At 41.7% G+C, this 22,738-nt stretch overlaps 1 long non-coding RNA gene across 1 annotated transcript; it reads right to left on the bottom strand.

Moving 5' to 3' along the window:
- Positions 1–5,199: 5,199 nt before the first annotated feature.
- LOC120999937 lies at positions 5,200–5,656 on the bottom strand. The gene is made up of 3 exons (XR_005778691.1): positions 5,610–5,656; positions 5,399–5,526; positions 5,200–5,303 (listed from the first exon to the last, which is right to left on the bottom strand). It is a non-coding gene; the product is annotated as an uncharacterized LOC120999937 (long non-coding RNA).
- Between the last annotated feature and the right edge of the window lie 17,082 nt (positions 5,657–22,738).

Here is a 22,738-nt window from a genome sequence, read left to right as displayed (position 1 = left end):
GGAGCGAGGACGTATGCAGCGTCCTCGTCTCCTAGGTGATAGGGGGCGGGATGGACCCGGCCGCGCACATCTCCTCAGTGCGGCCGGCATCCTCGGTTCCCCCGAAAAACAAGGTAGTCTGAGCACAGAGGGGCGGGTCATGTGATGCTGGCCATGTCACATTACCCCTGATAATCAGTATTTAACAGACAGCCTGCTGGCCACAGGTTGCCTGTTATTAGGTGCCATTAGCGATTTATACATTACCTGGCTTACTTACCTGCTGCTGTTTTCCCTGACGATCCTCTGCCTGCTCCTTGTGTACTTTGCTGCTCTCCTGGTATTCCGACCCCAGCTTCCTCCTGACGATTCTCTGCTGACTCCTTTGGTACTTCACGACTCTCCTGGTATTTATGACCCCGGCTTTTCCTGACTACTCTCTGCTTCCTCCATTTGTACTTTATTGCTCTCCTGGTATTGACTTGGTCCGTTCACGTTCTGTTGTTTGTCTGGTCTGTCCTCCCTGCACTTATTCCAAGTTATGGATTGCCGTCCAGTTGTCCCCTGTCATTTTTAGGACTTGCGAGGCAAGTAGGCAGGGCCAGGGGTGAGGGTGGAGCGCAGTGGTCAATTCCCTCCCCCTGTGTGTGTGTGTGTGTACACGACCGTTACATCGGCCCAAAAGAATACACTACCACATCGATGCCATGATCGTGTGTTCATAACAACCCGCACTGGACCACAACCGAAATGTTGAAAGAGTAACAGCAGTTGTGTACCGTGACTAGGGACCCCGAAGGCAGTTATAGACATCGTGTGGAGTTTTCAAAAGGACAAAAGACATGGGTGGTGAAGACTATTTATGAGCCAACCTCCCAGGAATTCATGTTGGATATTCTGGAAGATGTCATACGAGTTTTAAAACAAGAACTAGTCTATTCTTGGCTTCTAAAAGCATCTGAACTACCAGCCAACATTGCTTCTGTACCAAAACACTGATTGAAAAGAGTTAATCCAACAACATCAAACACGATTTTAGGTCGAACTGTATTTTGAGTAAAAAAAATGATTAAATATTTATATATGTGTGTACCATATATAAATATTTACCTTTTTTTTAAACTCAAAATACTGTTAATACATGGATTATGTAAATTTCATAGAAAGTGTTAATTTGATCAAGAAAAAAAAGTGCCAAATGTGAATTATGTTTGCATAATCTAATATGTAATGAATTTTAAAATATAATTTTGTTTACTATGTGTTTTATAGGGGTTCTGTCCAGCTTTCAAGCTGAACCCTGTTGTCCTGAAAATTTCACCCAGGCAGCATCCCCCTGATGTTCGAAACAGAGCCTGTCAGGCTGTGTTGGTCTCCTTTGCCTTTGGGCTGAATCGTGTGTCTCAAAGGCAAATATTTGAATGCGAGGTGGGCTACAGAGCTGTTGCAGTTGCTGCCAGGCGGAGGCTCCCGCCCAGCAGTGTGTTTGGTGTCGCCAGTTGCTTTGATGGGAGAGCTTTAACCGATGACCTAGCCTGTAAAACAGCTATGTCATCGGTAAAGCCCGACCAACAGTGCGGGTGTCGTCGCCGGGCCTGGCAGCACTTGGGGGAGCACGTCAGCCCACCTCGCCTTTGCTAAGCAGGATTCAGCCAAAGGCAAAGAAGACCAACACAGCATGACAGGCTCTGTTTCGACCATCAGGGTGATGCTGCCTGGGTGAAATTCTCTGTATGTAAGGGTTCTGATATGAACTCAGATATACCTCGGTAAAGGCTTGTACAAATGCAGAACTGAGCCAGAATATATCCCATTTTTTGTTCATGCAGATATACAGATTAGAGCATTCTTTAGAGCACGTTCGTACCCGAAGCTCTCCTTTTCATTGTGAAGAAATGTGCCGGGGAAATTATTTTTTTAGATATGTTTTTTTTGGAACCCTCAAAGGAGGGTTCCACCCAGCAGTGGGGCCGTTGACAACAAAAACACTAAAATGTGTACTTTAGTGATGCCTATGACCAATTTCCCTCAACGTCTGGTACACTCTACACACACAGCGTTAGTATAAGGCTAATTGAACATTAATAATTGTTGCACCGATTCGGCAGGCTGTTCACCCCGCCAAAACAGCCTTCCAGGTCCGTACTACTACTAGTGGACTTTGCCAGCGGAGATCCGCCCAGGCACAATTCACTATAATGTTGTCAGGCCGGAGATCCGGCCGCAGCATGGCCAAAATGCTGATAGGTGGCTGGAATAGAACTAAGACATTACTTTGTTTTATTACTACCGCCTCTCGCCATTTTAGCCGTGCTGTTGCTGGACTTCTTTACCCATTATAGTGAATGTTGCTGGAGCAGAACTCCGGCGGCAAGGTGTACTAGCAGTAGCGCGGATCCGGCAGGCTGTTCACCCGCTAAAACAGCAGCCGCAGAAGGCTACCGCTAGTAATTATCTTTACACATCTCACGTCCTAAACTTTCAGCACTGACATGGTCAAATAGTATTATATTGATTTCTATTGTGTTGTAACCCTTACAGTACTAGATTGTACTGGATGACACATACACAATGCTGTAAGTGTTATACAATACATTTCAGCATTCTAAGGTTTACATAGCATCTTAAACCAAACTAATGGTATCTAACCCCGTCGATGCTGGAAGTCGAAGATGGGAGCTCTGTTGAACTCCTTCTATGTGAATAGTGAAGTATCTGTCCAAATGTGTATAATTACAAACAGCACTAGCCATATCCAAAACAGAGCTGAGCCAGAAAGGTTCTATTATTCAAAAAAATCTGAGGTTCTTTTTTGTTTACAACTTGGATTAGTTCAGTCTCACCTCTGTGAATGAACAATTCTTTTAAAGGGGTTATAAGGGTTCAGATCTGAACCCGGACATACCCATATTTTCACCCAGACAGCCCCCCTGATGTTAGCATTGGGGCAGGTCATGATCCGAGGCTCTCCCTTACACTGCGCAGGATTGCGCAGGGCACGGGCTCTTTTATTTACAAGAATACACTGCTGGGCGGAGGCTTCTGCCTAGCAGTGTATTCGGTGACATCATCAGGCTCTGATGGGCCAGCTTTAGCACTGCCCTAGTACTTTTACAGGCTAGGGCAGCGGTACAGCCCGCACATCAGTGCCGGTGACGTCACCGGGCTCACTGCTGGGCAAAAGTCTGTCTGACAGACCTAAGGAGAGCCCGGTACTTCACCAGATCTCCTGAAAATGCCTTTGGCCAGCGCGATTTAGCAAAGGCGAGCATCGAAGCATGAAATGCTCTGATGCTCTTGTCAGGGTGGCTGCCTGGGTGAAAATATGTGAATTTCCTAGTTCAGCTCTGAAATGGGACAAGTTATGTACTAAGATATACAGTACTTCGCGATTAAACTGGTTTTATTTATCATTTTGTTGTTTGAATTAGGGATGAGTGAATCGACTTCAGATGAAACATCCGAAGTCGATTCGCATAAAACTTCGTTCTAATACCGTACAGAGCAGGAGCCCCATATAGTATTAGAATGTATTGGCTCAGGCGACACTTCACGCAAAAACTTTCTAAATAACCATTTCCCAAACTCTGGTTCGGTTCCAAGGTACACCACTTGGATCTGAACCAGAGTTCGGGAAATAGTTTTTTACAGTACAAATTAATTTATGAAGTTATTGCGCGAAGTTTAGCAAGACTTTGCGTAGCAATAACTGCGGCTCATCAGAGCCAATACATTCTAATACTGTACGAAGCTCCTGTTCACGTACCTAAGACTATAAACACACTGAACCAAACCCTCAGCTGTATGGAAGAGGGAAAGAGACACCCAGCTCCTTCAACAACCGAAGGAGCTAGCGTCACCCTAGAGGCCTAGTAAAAACAGACACAGAAGGAAAGAGGACTATCTAGAGATGTGTTGGAGCAGATGATCCACCAAACTTCAGAGCTCACACAAGGCAGAACTATAACCCGCAAAGGCTATAGGGAGAGAGAGGAATAAATAGCCTCATCAATTACCTAAAGAACAACACCTGGGAGGAGGTGGGATTCAGTTCAAACCCACAACAAAACAAACTGTCAGATCGAGTCACGTGCAGCAACTCTGACAGATCTCCTCAGAACACCCACAGGGTAGGGCGTGACAAATGGATGTTATCTTATTTTGTTAGATTATCTTTATCTATTAAAAGAAAATAAGCACAATTGTCATTTTAAAAAGTTATTTATTAACAACTTTTTTAAATAACTTAATCAAGTAAATAATAAAAAAATAAAAATAATATAACTAAAACCAACCACTAAAAAAGTGGAATGAAGATATTAGCATTCGTAAGAGATTGTACAACAATGAAAAAACCTCGGGTTAGGGCATTAAAACTTGGCTTTGTTTTTGCATACTCCACAAGGGTAGACAAATGTAAAGTATAGATATTTATATGATCTAAACTGGTTTACAGTGTCTTTTATACACACTTATGTTTCAAATCCTTGATCATGCGACCCAAAAGGAGTTAAAAAAAAAAAACGAACGATATGTGCAGATGACAAAACAGCATGTTTTTTTAAACAAAATAATAAATAACATAATTTAAAAAATATATATTTAACATTATAATTATGAGCACCTTGACCTCTGTTTTCAGAAAACCACAGAAATCCTGTATAATGTCCGTGCGGGTCTGGAAATTTGCTGCGAATTATATTGACAGCACAAGACGGTATTGGTACGCGATTGCCGTGGCCAAGGAGACCGTATACACTTGCTGTACATTTTCTATAAGCCACAAGGCGTAGGTTTCTATAAAAGAAAATGTTTTGTTTTATAAAACGAATAATGATAGATATAACAAAATTTCAACTCACTAAAACGTTTGTATAAAAATGAGGCCTAAGAACATATAAAATCTTACTCAGAAAAGACTGAATCAGCAGCCGTTTTATTATTACATATTTAAATTTACCAATAAACAACTGTACAACCAAACCATATGCAACGGCATATGACACCACACCCCCCCAACATATGTATAACATATATTAACGACCAGTGGCGTAACTAGAGTTCTATGGGCCCCAGGGCAAACTTTAAATTGGGGCCCCCCCGCCAAGACTCCACCCCCGCCAAGACTCCACCCCCGCCAAGACTCCACCCCCTCCCGGTTTGAAAGTGTTGTAGTTGAATATTAAATAGAAGGAGATAGGGGTTTTAATTTTTTTTTTTTAATGTTACCATATAAAATATAGAAAAAAATGTTAAAAGCGTTCCAGAACAAAGATTCTCCACATAAGGCATAAAGCTTCTTGACCCATATCTTGGTAAATCACCTACAATTAAAAAATATAATAATCACAGAATATTGGCTGTCAGTTTGGTGCCTAATTAGATAAGAATTTCAAATATAATAAATTTTTTTACTTACTGAAATTTGATTGTGAATAAGTACGAGTTGTGCTTCTTAACAAGAACAGAAATCCAAATAAAACATCAAAATTAACCAGCCAGGTCCAACGAGGAGGCATCAAGTAGAAAGGAACCAATTTGTTCTCACTGTAAGAAAGGAGATGGTAGCATTTATTAAGTGACATAATTAGATATGTTAAATATAAAATTATATACATTTTTTTACTTACCAAAATTTGAATGTGAAAAGGAACGAGTCATGCTTCTTAACCAGAACAGGAATCCAAATGAAACATCAAAATTAACCAGCCAGGTCCAACGAGGAGGCATCAAGTAGAAAGGAACCAATTTGTTCTCACTGTAGGAAAGGAGATGGTAGCATTTATTAAGTTGCATAATTAGATATGTTAAATATAAAATTATATAAATTTTTTACTTACCAAAATTTGATTGTGAATAAGCACGAGTTGTGCTTCTCAACCAGAACAGAAATCCAAATGAAACATCAAAATTAACCAGCCAGGTCCAACGAGGAGGCATCAAGTAGAAAGGAACCAATTTGTTCTCACTGTAGGAAAGGAGATGGTAGCATTTAGTAATTATGTTAAGTATTTTTGATGTTGGTAACATCTGCCTTCTTTTTGATATTAAGCTTTTGTTGTGCAGAAACCAGTGCTGTATTCAAATAGTTCAAAGGCGGTCGTTGTGTTTTAGAGTCTAACAACATCAGAATTGTTTATTAATCTGCATCATTGTTACCAAAAAGAAGGCAGCTAAAATAGAACCAAACTAGTTAACTGTTTAGTACAACCAAAGTTGAATAAATTGAACTGGGTTAGTATGAACTTTGATAATATAACTCCCTGTACCTAACAAACTGCTCACTTACGCAAAATACATATTACTAGAAGTTGCGCCGTCTCGCTTTAGACTCAGCAAATTTGTCAACAATAGCTGGAATGTCCAGTTTTCTTGCTCTTTCATTCTCAATGCTTAGAAGGGCAAGGCCAGAAAGCCGTTGTTGTGACATGCTGTTTCTCAAGTAATTTTTAATCAGAGATAATTTGGAAAATGATCTTTCTGCAGATGCCACCGTCACTGGTAATGTGAGGAAAAGTATTAAAGCTGTACATACATCCGGTAGGGTAGATGACAAAGCAGCATTGTCAATTATAAGCAGGTGTGCCAAATCTTTAACTGTGTGGAGCTCAGAGATCTCATTTTGCAGTGCGCTCCGAAAACTAACCAATTGCCCTGCGAAATCGGAAGATATGTCATCTTGGTAATAATGCTGAAATTGCAGTGCAGCTTGAAACAAGTTATCCTCTGATTCAGTCGCCAGCACACGTGGCTGAATGATCCGAAATCTTTCAACTACAGTGTTCATGCTACCAAATCTGCTTGATAACTGGGATGTTATTACATCTAAAGTAGCATAAAAAATAGTAGTTTTAAATCTCTTCTCTGGGTCTTGCAGTCTTTCGTCCAAACATAGCTCCCCACTATGGCGCTTTACTTTGGGCACTCTTTTAATTACAAACATTGCAGGAATTCCCCACTTCTCAGCAAGTTTGATAGCTGTTGTTTTAGCATCTTCAAATTGCTTCCTGTAGCTGCTAAGAGCTTCAATGGCATTATGAATTAAATGGGCTGCATTGCACAGATCCATATGTTCTGACTGCAGAACCTTTGATATTGCATTTATATGCTCCAGAACTTTACTCTGTAGAACAAGTAGGAAGACAAACTCAAAAGATTCAATTTTATTCCTAAGGACCCTGGCCTCTTCCCTCTCTTTACTTTTGGTCGAAGTCAATATTAATTTAGACAGTGCTTTAAGGACATCAACAAACCGAAAGCGTAGGGCAAGCAGCGAGTCATAACGGGATGACCATCGTGTTGGGCACAGTCTTTTTAGGGTCACAGAGGATTCAGTGGTTAGTGACTGAAGAACAGACCATCGGGTGATACTTTCTCCAAAAAAAACATACAAACTCTGTATCACCTCAAAAAATCTTGACACCTCAGGTACGTGGCTCACGGCATCTTGTAGAACTAAATTAAGGTTGTGGGCTGCACAGTGAATGTACAAGGCATTTCTTTCTTTCTTTTGAATGCGAGTTTGAACACCCGAGTATACTCCACTCATGGTGGCAGCACCATCATAACCCTGCCCCCGACATTTTGATAGCTGTAAACCTCTACTTTCTATACATTTTATAATGTCATTTTCAAGTCCTGCAGCACTAGGGTCTTCTACGACATGAAAACCTAAAAATGCTTCTTGTATAGCTATGGCAGTTGCCCTTTGGGTTTTGTCTCTGCTTACAGTCACATATCGGAATATTTGACTTAATTGGTCAACTTTAGAAACATCTTGTGTTGTGTCCATAATTATTGAATAAAAATTGGAGGCTTTAATTTCACTCACAATGCCTTCTTCTACTTTTTTTGAAAGGATATCTATTATTTCATTTTGTATTTTGGGGCTTAGGTATTTAGCTGTCCCCTGCGGTAACTGGAGTAGCTCCTTCAAAACATGGTCATATTCTGCGAGCAGCTCTACAATAGAGAGAAAGTTGCCATTATTACTCTCGCCTATTTTTTCGACATGACCACGGAAAGCTAGATTAGACATTGCCATGGTTAAGGTCACATTGGTTATTCGATGAAGGACTTGTCGCCAAAACTTTTTCTCTTTTAAAATTTGTCTTTCAGTCTCTGCATCTATGTTTTTTTTTCTCCTCCATTGATCATACACAATACAAGCGTCCATGTGAGCTTGGGAAGCTTCATGAATCTGTATTTTTGCTGAGAGCCTTTGCCATTTTTTTATTCCTTTAGCCCATGCAGGTTCAAAGCCTAATCTTTTACGATCACCAAATAACCAGCATGGCTCGCAATAAGCAACGTTTAGCTTTGGAGAGTAGCATAACCACATGACAGGAATCTTATGGCCTGCTTTTGTAATTCTGTCATAGTACTTCTCAGAGAAACACCTGTTATCGTTATCTCTGGGAAATGGCCCGTTAGGTCTGCAGGGGCCATTAGAAAGAATAAATTTTTTTATGTTGGGGTCTTTTATTGTAATGGGAAAATGTCCCCTATCTGTAACATACTTTTCTCCAAGTAAAGTACGTTCTATACAGACAGTGCCAGCATCTTCACTTTCTAAACTTTCTTGTACTTCAGATATACTGGCACTTGTATGCGGCTCCACTTCTTCAATGCTAGGACTGAAGCTACATGTTTCACTGTGGATACTATCCTCCTCCATCAACGATTGAGAGCTTTCAATAACTGTACTAGTAGAAGGTCTCTCAGTCTCACTTATGTCCTCACACTGACCAGTTATGGTCTCAGTTGTTGCAGAACCACCAGAAGCACCAGCAGCCTGTGAAAAATAGCTGCTTATTTTTGGGAGTTTCTGAGTTTTTTTCTCATCTTCCCTTTTTCTTTTGCGTTTTTGTGAGCCACTCATATGATGGTAAGACGACATTATGGTGGATTAGGTTAGTTGCTGCGACACAAATTTATTTAATCTGCAAATTAAATATGAAAATTGCCTGAGTTTTAAAGACTTTGAGATTGAAAAAACGGCAACAATGGCATAAAACAGTTCTTTTCCAACTGAAATACAGAACTCACTAGTGAGGCACACCCCAATTGTTGGGGAGACACTACTCCATTATTGGTACAGAAGAACGAAAAGGACAGATTTGTTACAAACCTGAGCCGAACTGAGCCTACAGACCCGTCACATGCCGGAGACCTAAGCGCACCTTTGTGACATCAGGCATAAAGAAAACAGGCGAAATGGATCAAGGGCCAGGGAATTTTAATACAAGGTAACAGACGTACAAGACAATAACAGGAGTGCCTCAGTTACTGTTACAGATCAGCGGGTGTGGACCCACTGCGCCACTGACTGGCTATACTCTGGAGGGGCGTGACTAAGCAACTACCTGGTCTTCACTAGAGCCTCTGATGGTGAGGATAGGCTTGGCTGCAGGTAGTTGCCAGGTGCCACTCCAGAGCAGTCCCCGAGTCAGTGGCAGCATTCATACAGTATAACGTGTCTCCTTGTGGCCTCAAGTGTCAAAATACCCATTTCTTTTAAATGGGTATTTTTCATGATATACAGTGGGTACGGATAATTATTACCGTCCACTGATGATCCATCCATCGGCCCCACTCCAGCCCTGATTTCAGACGATAATAATGTCTGAATTCAGGGGGTGTGGCGGATGGATGGATGATCAGGGGACAACATGGATGAATCATTGCATTACTAATACTACCTACCAGTCTATAGACCAGTCCAGCAGGCAGTGAGGCAGGAGAAGATGGTCCTGGAGTGCAGTACTTCTGCTGCAATGCCCAGCGCTCGCCCTTGGTGTCTGTCTGTCGGTCGGTTGGTCGGTCGGTCGGTCCTCTTCTTTCTTCCTCGGAGAATCGCGCCCTGAGCCCTCTAATCTGTGCGGGCACAGGCACACACTGCTGGGGGGCGGGGCTCTGCCTCTTTTAAATCTGCTCTGGCGGGCTTTTGCTGCGCCTGTGCGCCTAGAGTCTACTCTCCTGAGTCCTGACGTCAGAGACTCTCATCTCGCGTGAGCGAGAGTCCTGACGTCAGAGACTCTCATCTCGCGTGAGCGGAGGGACGGGTCACGCGGCCGTGGTCATGTGGGTGTATTGTGGGCGTGTGTAGCTTGAGGGAGGGCCCGGCGGAGGAGCGGCAGCAGCTGAGTGAGGGAGAACGGTGCACACAGGCAGCGCAGGTGAATCGAGCACAGATCAGTTTCGCAGGGCCCGCCTGCCGCCGCAAGCACTCTGCAGCGGGCCCCCCTCCCGCCGGGCCCGGTCGCAGTCGCACTCTCTGCGACCGCGATCGTTACGCCCCTGTTAACGACGAGGGAGTTCCTTGAAGCCCCAACTGTTTTTGTTAAACCCTCCTTTGTGGGGTACTCCATCTTGCCCCCAGCCGATTAGCACCAGTTTGGAGGCACCACTTATGGACCTAAAAACCTGCCCCGAAAATACAACCATGGGATTCCAGCCCCAACTATGGAGCCCTCCCATCCTCCAGGAACCTGTTACTCCGGCAACTCCGAGGACCTCCCGCCGCCAAGAACGCACAGGTTTGAGCACTTACGCCTGTGCGTCCCTCCAAACTCCCAAAGTAGTTTCTATGCGCCCTTGCAGGCCGAGACACCAGAGATTCTATTTGCATTAAGATGCACCCCATCACTACGCCAAATAGCCCCTGAACCTTGTTCCAAATCTGCGTCTCTTACGGCAACAGCCCCATTTCGTGACATAAACCTTCCCACCACCCAATTCACCTTTATCAGAGCTTTGTTCAAACGGTCTACTGACCGTGCCCCCCGCCACACATTCCTGTATACTACATTGGATCAAACTGTTACTACGCCAGGGAATAATGCCCAGATCCGCAATAAATCTAATTTTATATTCCTAATCAACTCGCAGAAAGGTTGTGCCCTCAAATCGTTTCCACCTACATGCAAAACCACATCAGGGGGGTCTATCCAAGCGCACAAACCTGTGTATCTCCGGTAAAACACTATTCCACACCATACCTCTCTTTCCTAGACAACGGATCACTGAAGCTGTCGCCCCTCCCGCTTCACCGCTGCTCGCAAGGCACCCCAGAAAACGAATGGCCCATTATCTAGACTAAAGCCGGCCGCATATCTGCAAAGAGAAGGACAATAAAAACAGGGAAACCTCCCCCATTAGCCTAATTTAGAAAGATAACTGCCCTTTAAAGTCAACAAAAATACAACATAACCTCTACTCCTTAACCCCTTAAGGACCGGGCCATTTTTCAATTTCTCTGCTTTTAAAACAGATAGTGATACCTCCTAAAATTTTTATTACTTTACATTCCCTATATGTCTACTTCATGTTTGGATCATTTTGTGAATGCCATTTTATTTTTTGGGGACGTTAGAAGACTTATAAGTTTAGAAGCAAATCTTGAAATTTTTCAGAAAATTTTCAAGACCCACTTTTTAAGGATGCTTACATAATAGAAACCACCCAAAATTACCCCATTTTAGAAACTACACCCCTCAAGGTATTCAAAACTTAATTTACAAACTTTGTTAACCCTTTAGGTGTTCCACAAGAACTAATGGGAAATGGAGATGAAATTTTAGAATTTCACTTTTTTGGCAGATTTTCCATTTTAATCCTTTTTTTCCAGTTACAAAGCAAGGGTTAACATCCAAACAAAACTCAATATTTATTGCCCCGATTCTGTAGTTTACAGAAACACCCCCTATGTGGTCAAAAACTGCTGTATGGCCACACGGCAGGGCGCAGAAGGAAAAGAACACCATATGGTTTTTGGAGGGCAGATTTCAGTGGGATAATTTTAACTTGCCATGTCACATTTGAAGACCCCCTGATGCACCCCTAGAGTAGAAACTACAAAAAAAGTGACCCCATTTTAGAAACTACGGGATAAGCTGGCAGTTTTGTTGGTTCTATTTTAGGGTACAGATGATTTTTGGTTGCTCTATATTACACTTTTTGTGAGGCAAGGTAACAAAAAAATTGCTGTTTTGCCACTTTTTATTTTTTGTTATTTACAACGTTCATCTGACAGGTTAGATCATGAGCTATTGTTATAGAGCAGGTTGTTACAGACTCGACAATACCAGATATGATAACTTTTTTTTGTTTTTCAGTTTTACATAATAAAGCATTTTTGAAAAAAAGGATTATTTTAGTGTCTCCATATTCTGAAAGCCATAGTTTTTTTTATTATTTTTTGGGCGAATGTCTTATGTAGGGGCTCATTTTTTTCAGTATGAGATGACGATTTGATTGGTACAAATTTGGGGTGCGTATGACTTTTTGATTGCTTGCTTTTACACTTTTTGTGATGTAAGGTGACAAAATGTTTTTTTTTACAGTTTTTCTTTTTTTTCTTTTACGGTGTTCACCTGAGGGGTTAAATTCTGTGATATTTTTATAGAGAAGGTTGATACGGACGCGGCGATACCTAATATATGTATACTTTTTTTTTTTTTTTTACATTTAACACAAGCATTTTTGAAACAAAAAAAAATATCATGTTTTAGTGTCTCCATAGTCTGAGAGCCATATATATATAAATTTTTTTTGGGCAATTGTCCTATGTAGGGGCTCATTTTATGCGGGATGAGGTGACGGTTAGATTGTTACTGTTTTTTGGGGCATACACCTTTTTGAACGCTTGGTGTTGCACCTTTAGTGATGTAAGGTGACAAAAATGGCTTTTTTTTACACAGTTTTTATTTTTTATGGTGGATCATGTGATATACGGTATTTATAGAGCCAGTTGTTACGGACGCAGCGATACCTAATATGTGTTTTTTTATCTTTTTTTTTTCAATTTTTTTATTATAAAATCAGGGGAAAGGGGCGTTTTTTTTTTTTGTTTTTATTTTACTTGAAACTTTATTTTTATTCAAAACCCTTTTTTTACTTTTTTTTTTTTTTTAAAAACTTTATTTCTGCCCCACTCTGGGACTTCAACTTTTGGGGGTCTGATCCCCTCTGCAATGCATTACAATAAATCTGTATTGTAATGCATTGCCTGTTCGTGTATTACAGTGAGTAGTACACAAACAGGTTGCCTAGGAGACCCAGCCTGAGGCTGGATCTCCTTGGCACCCGTAGAAGGCAGGTCCCAATGCAGTGCAGAGCATTGTGCTGCCTTGTCATGAATTGGGTTCCCGCCACAGCACTGCGGGGACTCGATGCACTGCTTCACCCGCCGCAAACTACTTCTATGTCGCGGTCATATGTCGCGGTCATCGCGGACCGCGGCATAGAAGGAGTTAATCCACCGCCATCGTTATAAACAGTGATGCCAGTGGATACAGCAGGGGACCGGCTACCAGGGACTGACGGTCCCCTGCAGTGATCGGGTGCGCAACGCTCCGGTGCCCGCCCGATCATCCCGCCGTGCATGTACGGTGGAATGCATTCTGGCAATGCATCCCCCGCCGTACATGCATGGCGTTCTGCTTTAAGGGGTTAAAGGCGAGCTGGGCGTACATAAGACCTAAAACAGAGGGATTCCCACAGACCGATCCGCTTAACCTCATCCCCTACACTGCACCTTGCGGCCTCAGTGGCCGCCCCTATGTGGAAGGAATGACCTGTATTACCTGCTCCATCCAAACCCAGGCGAGCCACACACCGACGGAAAACTGCAAGAAACTGGAAACTGGACAGGAAAGAGCCATCATCATGAATAAAAAGAGGAGCAAACATCCCCTTCCTAACCTCCCAGTAATCCCCAAACATCGCACTGGGCACATTGCACATCCGTGAACCACATAAAGAATAACCCCTCCCACTCACGTCCGTCTTTGACCATCTAATTCTAAACTCCACCCTATCCGGATAGAGTGCGACATCCTCCTGCAATAAATCCTCCGCTCTCTGAACACTACCACTAACTAATTCCCCTAAACGCAAGGCCCCAAAGAAGGCCAACGAAAAAGCAAGCTTAAAGGGAACCTGTCACCTCTACTATGCTACCTCACTGAGCGTTTCTAAATGTTCATTGTGTTACCCTAAACATATAAATTACACTTTTAATTTCATTTGCAGACTAATTCAGTAAGTATTATGCATTTTTATACTTCCTGCCTTTTATGCAAATTAACATAAAAGAGTCCTATCTTACTTGTGTGACCAGAGAAGTCATATTTTCAAGCTCTGACTCATCTCAGGTTAATTAGCATATGTACACAATAAAAGCACACAGAGCTAGGGGGATTAGATATTGCGGATGTGCTAGCGGCCATCTAGCAACCCATGTCCTCAGCTCTATACCCAAAATCCAGGTGACAGGTTCCCTTTAACCCCTTAAGGACCGGGCTCATTTTCACCTTAAGGACCAGGCCATTTTTTGGAAATCTGACCAGTGTCACTTTAAGTGCTGATAACTTTAAAACGCTTTGACTTATCCAGGCCATTCTGAGATTGTTTTTTCGTCACATATTGTACTTCATGACACTGGTAAAATGAAGTAAAAAAAATGATTTTTTTTTTGCACAAAAAAATACCTAATTTACCAAAAATTTGGAAAAATTTGCAAATTTCAAAGTTTCAGTTTCTCTACTTCTGTAATACATAGTAATACCCCAAAAAATTGTGATGACTTTACATTCCCCATATGTCTACTTCATGCTTGAATTGTTTTGGGAATGATATTTTATTTTTTGGGGATGTTATAAGGCTTAGAAGTTTAGAAGCAAATCTTGAAATTTTTCCGAAATTTACAAAAACTCAATTTTCAGGGACCAGTTCAGGTTTGAAGTCACTTTGCGAGGCTTACATAATAGAAACCACCCAAAAATGACCCCATCTAAGAAACTACACCCCTCAAGGTATTCAAAACTGATTTTTCATACATTGTTAACCCTTTAGGTGTTGCACAAGAGTTATTGGCAAATGGGGAGGAAATTTGAGAATTTGATTTTTTTGTCTAATTTTTCATTTTAACCCATTTTTTCCACTAACAAAGCAAGGGTTAACAGCCAAACAAGACTGTATCTTTATTGCCCTGACTCTGCTGTTTACAGAAACACCCAATATGTGGCCGTAAACTACTGTACGGCCTCACAGCGGGGCGTAGAGTGAAAGGTGCGCCGTTTGGTTTTTGGAAGGCTGATTTTTATGGACTGGTTTATTTACACCATGTCCCATTTGAAGCCCCCTGATGCACCCCTAGAGGAGAAACTCCCTAAAAGTGACCCCATCTAAGAAACTACACCCCTCAAGGTATTCAAAACTGATTTTACATACGTCGTTAACCCTTTAGGTGTAGCACAAGAGTTATTGGCAAATGGAGATGAAATTTGAGAATTTCATTTTTTTGCCTAATTTTAAATTTTAACCCATTTTTTTCACTAACAAAGCAAGGGTTAACAGCCAAACAAAACTGTATCTTTATTGCCCCGATTCTGCTGTTCACAGAAACACCCCATATGTGGCCGTAAACTACTGTACGGCCACACAGCGGGGCGTAGAGTGAAAGGTGCGCCGACTGTTTTTTTGACACCATGTCCCATTTGAAGCCCCCCTGATGCACCCCTAGAGTAGAAACTCCATAAAAGTGACCCCATCTAAGAAACTACACCCCTCAAGGTATTCAAAACTGATTTTACAAACTTTGTTAACCCTTTAGGTGTTGCACAAGATTTAATGGAAAATAGAGACACAATTTCAAAATTTCACATTTTTGGCAGATTTTCCATTTTAATATTTTTTTTCCAGTTACAAAGCAAGGGTTAACAGCCAAACAAAACTCATTATTTATGGCCCTGATTCTTTAGTTTACAGAAACACCCCATATGTGGTCGTAAACCGCTGTACGGGCACACGGCAGGGCGCAGAAGGAAAGGAATGCCATACGGTTTTTGGAAGGCAGGTTTTGCTGGACTGGTTTTTTGACACCATGTCCCATTTGAAGCCCCCCTGATGCACCCCTAGAGTAGAAACTCCAGAAAAGTGACCCCATTTTAGAAACTACGGGATAGGGTGGCAGTATTGTTGGTACTAGTTTAGGGTACATATGATTATTGGTTGCTCTATATTACACTTTTTGTGCGGCAAGGTAACAAGAATTAGCTTTTTTGGAACCGTTTTTTTTTTTTGTTATTTACAACATTCATCTGACAGGTTAGATCATGTGGTAATTTCATAGAGCAGGTTATCACGGACGCGGCGATACCTAATATGTATTACATTTTTTTAATTTATGTAAGTTTTACCCAATGATTTCATTTTTAAAACCCAAAAAAGTTTTAGTGTCTCCATAGTCTAAGAGTCATAGTTTTTTCAGTTTTTGGGCTATTATCTTAAGTAGGGTCTCATTTTTTGCGGGATGAGATGACGGTTTGATTTTGGGGTGCATATGACTTTTTGATCGCTTGCTATTACACTTTTTGTGACATAAGATGAAAAAAAATTGCTTTTTTTACACAGTTTTTTTTTTTTTTTTTTTTTACGGTGGTCACCTGAGGGGTTAGGTCATGTGATATTTTTATAGAGTCGGTCGATACGGACGCGGCAATACCTAATATGTATACTTTTTTTTTATTTATGTAAGTTTTACACAATGATTTCATTTTTGAAACAAAAAAAATTATGTTTTAGTGTTTCCATAGTCTAAGAGCCATAGTTTTTTCAGTTTTTGGGTGATTATCTTAAGTAGGGTCTCATTTTTTGCGGGATGAGATGACGGTTTGATTGCTACAATTTTGGCGTACATGCGACTTTTTTGATCACTTTTATTACCTTTTTTTTGGGAAGTAAGGTGGGCAAAATTTCAATTTCATCATAGTTTTTTATTTTTTATTTTTATGGCGTTCACCGTTCGGGTAAAGTAACATGACCGTTTTATAGATCAGGTCGTTACTGACGCGGCGATACCAAACATGTGTAGGGAATGTTATTTTTTTAATTTTTAATCAGTGATAAATGTGTTTTTTGATTTTTACTTTTTTTTCACTTTTTTTCACTTTTTTTTTTACCCAGACCCACTTGGTTCTTGAAGATCCAGTGGGTCTGATGTCTGTATAATACAGTACAGTATATTTTGTACTGTACTGTATTTTACTTACACTGAACAGATCTATGCTTTTAGCACAGATCTGTTCAGCACCATGGACAGCAGGACGCCTGAGAGGCGTCCTGTTGCCATGGGAACCTTCTCCGTCTGCTCAGAACTGCGCAGACGGGGAAGGGTGAGGACGGGGCTGGCGGGGGGCTGTCTGGGAGCTCTCTCCCTCTCCATCGGGGGGCTGCAAAGGCACAGCAGCCCCCCGATCGGAGAGGGAGGGAACTCCCTCTTACTGTTAACTTTTTCCATACAGCGGTCCGTACGGACCGCTGTATGGAAAGGGTTAAACGGCTGACATCGCATCACCGATGTCAGCCGTTTATACCAGGGTGTCAGCAATGTGCTGGCACCCTGGTATACCCACTCTACACCAACGATTATTCAATGGGAGGCGGGCGGGGGATCGCGATCCCGCCTGCCACACCGCCCGCCTCCCGCACCGCCCCCACCGCCGGCAACCCCCCCCCCTGCACCTCCCACCGGGCTAAAATCATTCAGAGGTGCAGGGGGGGGTGATAAAAATATATTTTCGGCACACTAAAGTTTCTGATCGCCGCGGTCAGGGACCGCTGGGATCAGAAACTGCAGAAATCGCAACAAACCGCAGGTCTGAATTGACCTGCGGTTTGTTGCGATCGCGGACATGGGGGGGTCACGGGACCCCCCCGCGCATTTAGCCGAGGTGCCTGCTCAATGATTTGAGCAGGCACCTTGTTCCGATCACAGCCGGCCGGGCGGCAGTGATCGGAACAACACATGACGTACCGGTACGTCATGTGTCCTTAAGGACTCGGGAAACATGCCGTACCGATACGTCATGTGTCCTTAAGGGGTTAAACAAAGAAAACTCAAACGCCGACCGGCACACAGACTCCACCTGCCTGCCCAAATACAACAGCAGGGCGAAAGATACCGGTCGCCTCTTATCCTCAGCTCCCCTTTGGCGTCTCCAACCCTTCAAAGCCTGACCCACTAAAAAACATTTAGTAACGTCAGGCAAACCACGTAAGCGAAAGCCAACCCTGCCACCACTCTGTTCAGTTTTGCTACCAACCAACCCTCATCCTTACAATGCCCGAGGAAAAGCAGCCTAGGGTTTTTTTAATACCAATATTTTGATTCGGTTTCGATACCATAAAAAAGTATTGTGATACTCTATACCACGCAAAAATAAAACACAAAAAAGCCTTTTGATTATTTCAACGTAAAACATTTATTGAATTTATTGAATTAAACTGAAAAACCTGCACCAGATATCAGATTGTCAGAGTTCGATATTGAATTTGACAATGTAACAATGCTAATGAAGAGCCTTCACCTCTCCTGCCCAACTCTTCTTTAGGCAAATAATTCTGGAGCATTTATTCTATGTTTTACAAACTCAACTTTGTGCTATCCCTCTATTATTCCAGCTAGAAGTTTGTATTGGAGCTTGGTGTTAAGAATTGAGCACGTGTCCCTCCAAAGACTCCCACTCTGACTGGCACAGTCTACAACCCTATGCTGCTGCCAGTGTCAGACTGTAGGATGGAACTGGTCTGGCTGCACCCAGTTGTAATGTATTTGTACCTTAAAGGGTTTCTGTCACCCCACAAAACTCTTTTTTTTGGATAGTTAGATTCCTCATAGCGCGATATAGGAGAATATAATAGTCTTACTTTCATGCGGCCGATTCTTTATAAAACGAAGTTTTATAATATGTAAATGAGGGCTCTACCAGCAAGTAGGGCGTCTACTTGCTGGTAGCCGCAGCAGAAAACCGCCCCCTCGCCGTGTTGATTGACAGGGCCAGCCGTGATCTCCTCCTCCGGCCGGCCCTGTCAGTAATTCAAAAATCGCGCGCCTCTGGTCATTCGGCGCAGGCGCTCTGAGATGAGGAGGCTCGTCTCCTCAGCACTCCCTCAGTGCGCCTGCGCCGATGACATCACCGAAAGAGAAGACGTCATCGGCGCAGGCGCACTGAGGGAGTGCTGAGGAGACGAGCCTCCTCATCTCAGAGCGCCTGCGCCGAATGACCAGAGGCGCGCGATTTTTGAAATACTGACAGGGCCGGCCGGAGGAGAAGATCACGGCTGGCCCTGTCAATCAACACGGCGAGGGGGCGGTTTTCTGCTGCGGCTACCAGCAAGTAGACGCCCTACTTGCTGGTAGAGCCCTTATTTACATATTATAAAACTTCGTTTTATAAAGAATCGGCCGCATGAAAGTAAGTAAGACTATTATATTCTCCTATATCGCACTATGAGCAATCTAACTATCCAAAAAAAAAAAAATGAGTTTTGTGGGGTGACAGAAACCCTTTAATTCATAAACTTCTAGCAGGAATAATAAAGAGTAGACAAGATATGTTATATGAAAAGATGGTCTTCCTGAATTGCATTGAAATACTTCCAGAGAATGGAAGTATTTTACTAAAAACAGAAATGAGTAAAACGGAGAACTGTCATACTAGAGCAGGGATCAGCAACCTCCGGAACTCCAGCTGTTCAGAAACTACAACTCCCAGATTACTTCATTAATTTATTTCGGGAATGTTCCCGTCATGAATGCTTTGTTAAAAGCTGAGGTAATATAGGGAGTTATTGATTCACTAAAAAGCTGGTAGAATTCAGAAGTGAATCCATCTGGTCCGGGGGATTTTCTTATTTTTAGTTTTTTTATAGTTTGGTTGACTTCTGATTCCGTAATGGGTTCTGCTAGTTTAGATTTTCCAGTTGGATCAATGTTTGGTAGTGAGCAATTATCTAAGTACATGTTAATCTCTTCTTGAGTTGGGTGCTTTACTGTTTTGTCCAATTGTAGGTTGTACAAAGATTCGTAGTAATCCGCTATTACTTTAACTATTTCAATAGGGTTGGAGGTAATAGTGCCTGTAGGGTTCATTTTTAGGTTGTGAATCCTGTTTTTTATTCTGATGCCCTTCGCTTTCATGGACATTAGTCTAGTAGGTTTGTTGAAGCTTGAGTAGTAATTTATTTTTGTTTTATTAGATTGTTTAATGAATTGGCCAACTTAAAGTTGATGGAGTTTCATTTTTTCCTCTAAGGGTCATTTGCACTGTGAGGGAAGTGTTAATTTTGTGGTGTTTTTCCAGTTTCTGTATGTTGTCTAGAGTTTTCTTGAGGTTTAAGTTATTTTGTTTGTTATATCTCGCTGTCTGTTGCATAAGTACGCCTCTTATGTATGCTTTTGCTGCTGTCCATGTTGTCAGTGGACTCTCTACCGAAGGGGCATTTATGTTGAAGAATTCTATGGTTGATTCTTTAATCTTTTTTTTATCTGAGTGTGACATTACAAAGGTGTTATTCCTCCATATGTATGAGTTGGTTGGATATAGGGGATTTTTTATTTTAAGTGTCACTGGGGCATGGTCTGACCAAGTTATATTGCCTATTGTGCATGAAGTGATATCTCGTAAAGTTAATGCTTGTGTGAAAAACATGTCAATTCTTGAGTATGAATTTCTACTTGCTGAGTAATGGGAATAATCCCTTTCCTGGTTGTGGAAGCAACACCAAACGTCATGTTCCTGATAGAGCCATTGTTTTATGGCAATTCTATTTTTTCTGGGATGATTTGTTGCATCCAGGTGAGGTTCATTTACTGCATTAATGTCTCCACAGACCATTAATGTACCCTTTTTTATTTTTGTTATTTGTTTATTGACCTTTTTAGGAAGTTTATTTGTCCTGTGTTAGGTGCGTATAGATTAGCAATTGTTAAGAGCTTGTTGTTAATCTCGCATACAATGATCTTCCTTTTGTGTCAGTAGCTGAGTCTATTAATTTGAAGGTTATATAGTTTTTTATAGTCGTAAGGACACCTGCAGACTTTTTGCTATTTGTTGCAATGAAAGTGTGTGTAAAGTTTGGTATTTTTTTAGCGGTGTGGTTGTTTTTTTTAAAATGTGTTTCTTGAATACAAAGAACATCTGCGTCGGTTAGTTTTACCTCTCTTCAGAAAGGATCTTTTGTGTGGACTGTTTAGCCCTCTAACATTTAAGCTTGTAATTGTGAGGGACATGTTATTTCCCTACGTTGCACCGCGGATCTGGGAGGAGCAGCCGTGCAACGGGTGGAAATTGATGTTTCAAGACTGGATTGTGGTGGGTGAATATTCTTACCGTTTTTGGGATGAGAGTAGGATGTTTGGAGCTGAAGCCGAGGAGAACCATCTCACTGCCACGCCCTGCTGGGCAGAGAAATTAAACATTACAACAAGTTATAAAATAAAACCGAACAAATACTTAGAAAAGTAAAGTATAGATTATTGATGGTGTAGCTCAATGCTACTTGGTTTGAGGGGGCAAGGAAGGGTAGGGAATAATGTTAGAGGGTTAGTGAGAAGGAATAAAGGAGTAGAGGGAAGTGAGGAGAGAGTATTTCGGTTTGTTAGGACAGGTTTCCCTTCAGAAGAGAAAAAGGATAAGTTCTGTCCTTTCTGATTGTCTTGTTGACCGCTGTTTACTTTGGTGGTTGTTCCAGAAGATGCAGTCCATTTTAGTGGTGTTTGGAAGGATGTTTTATAGCATTTCTCCTGTTGTCTCTTTTCCAGTCGTTGTCTCGGGATACAGGATCTGATGAGGTAGTAAGATTCCACTCTTTTATTAAGTCACTGTTGTGATCGTTATCATTTTTCCTTCATTGGGAATAAGGAGTTTTACAGGGAATCCCCATCTGTATGGAACATTGTTATCGCGAAGGATTGAGGTGATCTGTGAAAAGTTTCTTCTGGCTTGGATCGTAGATTTTGATAAATCTGTATAGACTGTGATGTTTTTGAAGTTGTCTGGAAGGTTGTTTGGATTTCTCATTTCCTGTAGAATCTTTTCTTTAGTATTAAAGAAGTGAATTCTTGCAATTACATCCCTAGGAGTTGAAGGGTGAATGGTTTTGGGTCTGGGTAATCTGTGAGCTCTATCTATTTCAATATCTCTTTAGCAGGAAGGGATTAATTTTTTTATAAACTCTTTTAAAAAGCCTGTGAGATTGTTATTCGGGATACTTTCCGGAATACCACAGAATTTAAGGTTGTTTCTTCTGCTCCTGTCTTCCAGGTCTGCAATCTTGAGTTTTAGCTGATTTATTTCTTCTGTATGTTTATTAACTTGATCTGCAATTGTATTTTGAACAGTGCAAAATTCTGACATTTTGGATTTAATATGGGTAACTCTTTTTGTTGTTTCTTTAAGTTTTGTGTTTATGGGTGAAATCACTTGTGAGATATCTTGTAGGAATGTTTTCCTCAGGAGCATTAGGGATTCTTTTATGAAGGCTTCTGACGCTGACTTTTCTGTGGAAGGTAGTGCATCCAGAATCGTTTCTGGGTCAGTGGTTTTTTCAATGCTTTCTGTGTTGGGGTTGTCAGTTTGTGTGATAGGTAATTCTTCGTCACTCCATTTTGCCTTTTGCTTAACTGGGCTGTTATCAGGAGAGAATGAGTCAGATGATGAAAGTTCTGTGCAGGTGTTTTTATCTTGATGTGTTGATGGAGATGATGTTTCAGTAAAGTCTGAGTTAGTTTTTAGCTTGGTCAATTTTGTTTCTGTGAGCTTGGAATGTTATTGTAGTAATAGGGATCTTCATTTTCTTGGTGTCCATAGCTCTCTTTTTCTTTCTTTTTCTTTCTTTTTCTGTGGGGTGCCCGTCACAGTGTGAGTCACGTTTGTGCCCCTTGTGTTGTATGTTGTTCTTTGGTTTTGCATTG

This window comes from Bufo bufo, chromosome 4 (assembly GCF_905171765.1).
Source record: "Bufo bufo chromosome 4, aBufBuf1.1, whole genome shotgun sequence".
Taxonomy (NCBI): domain Eukaryota; kingdom Metazoa; phylum Chordata; class Amphibia; order Anura; family Bufonidae; genus Bufo; species Bufo bufo.
This window is presented reverse-complemented; position numbering and strand designations above follow the sequence as displayed.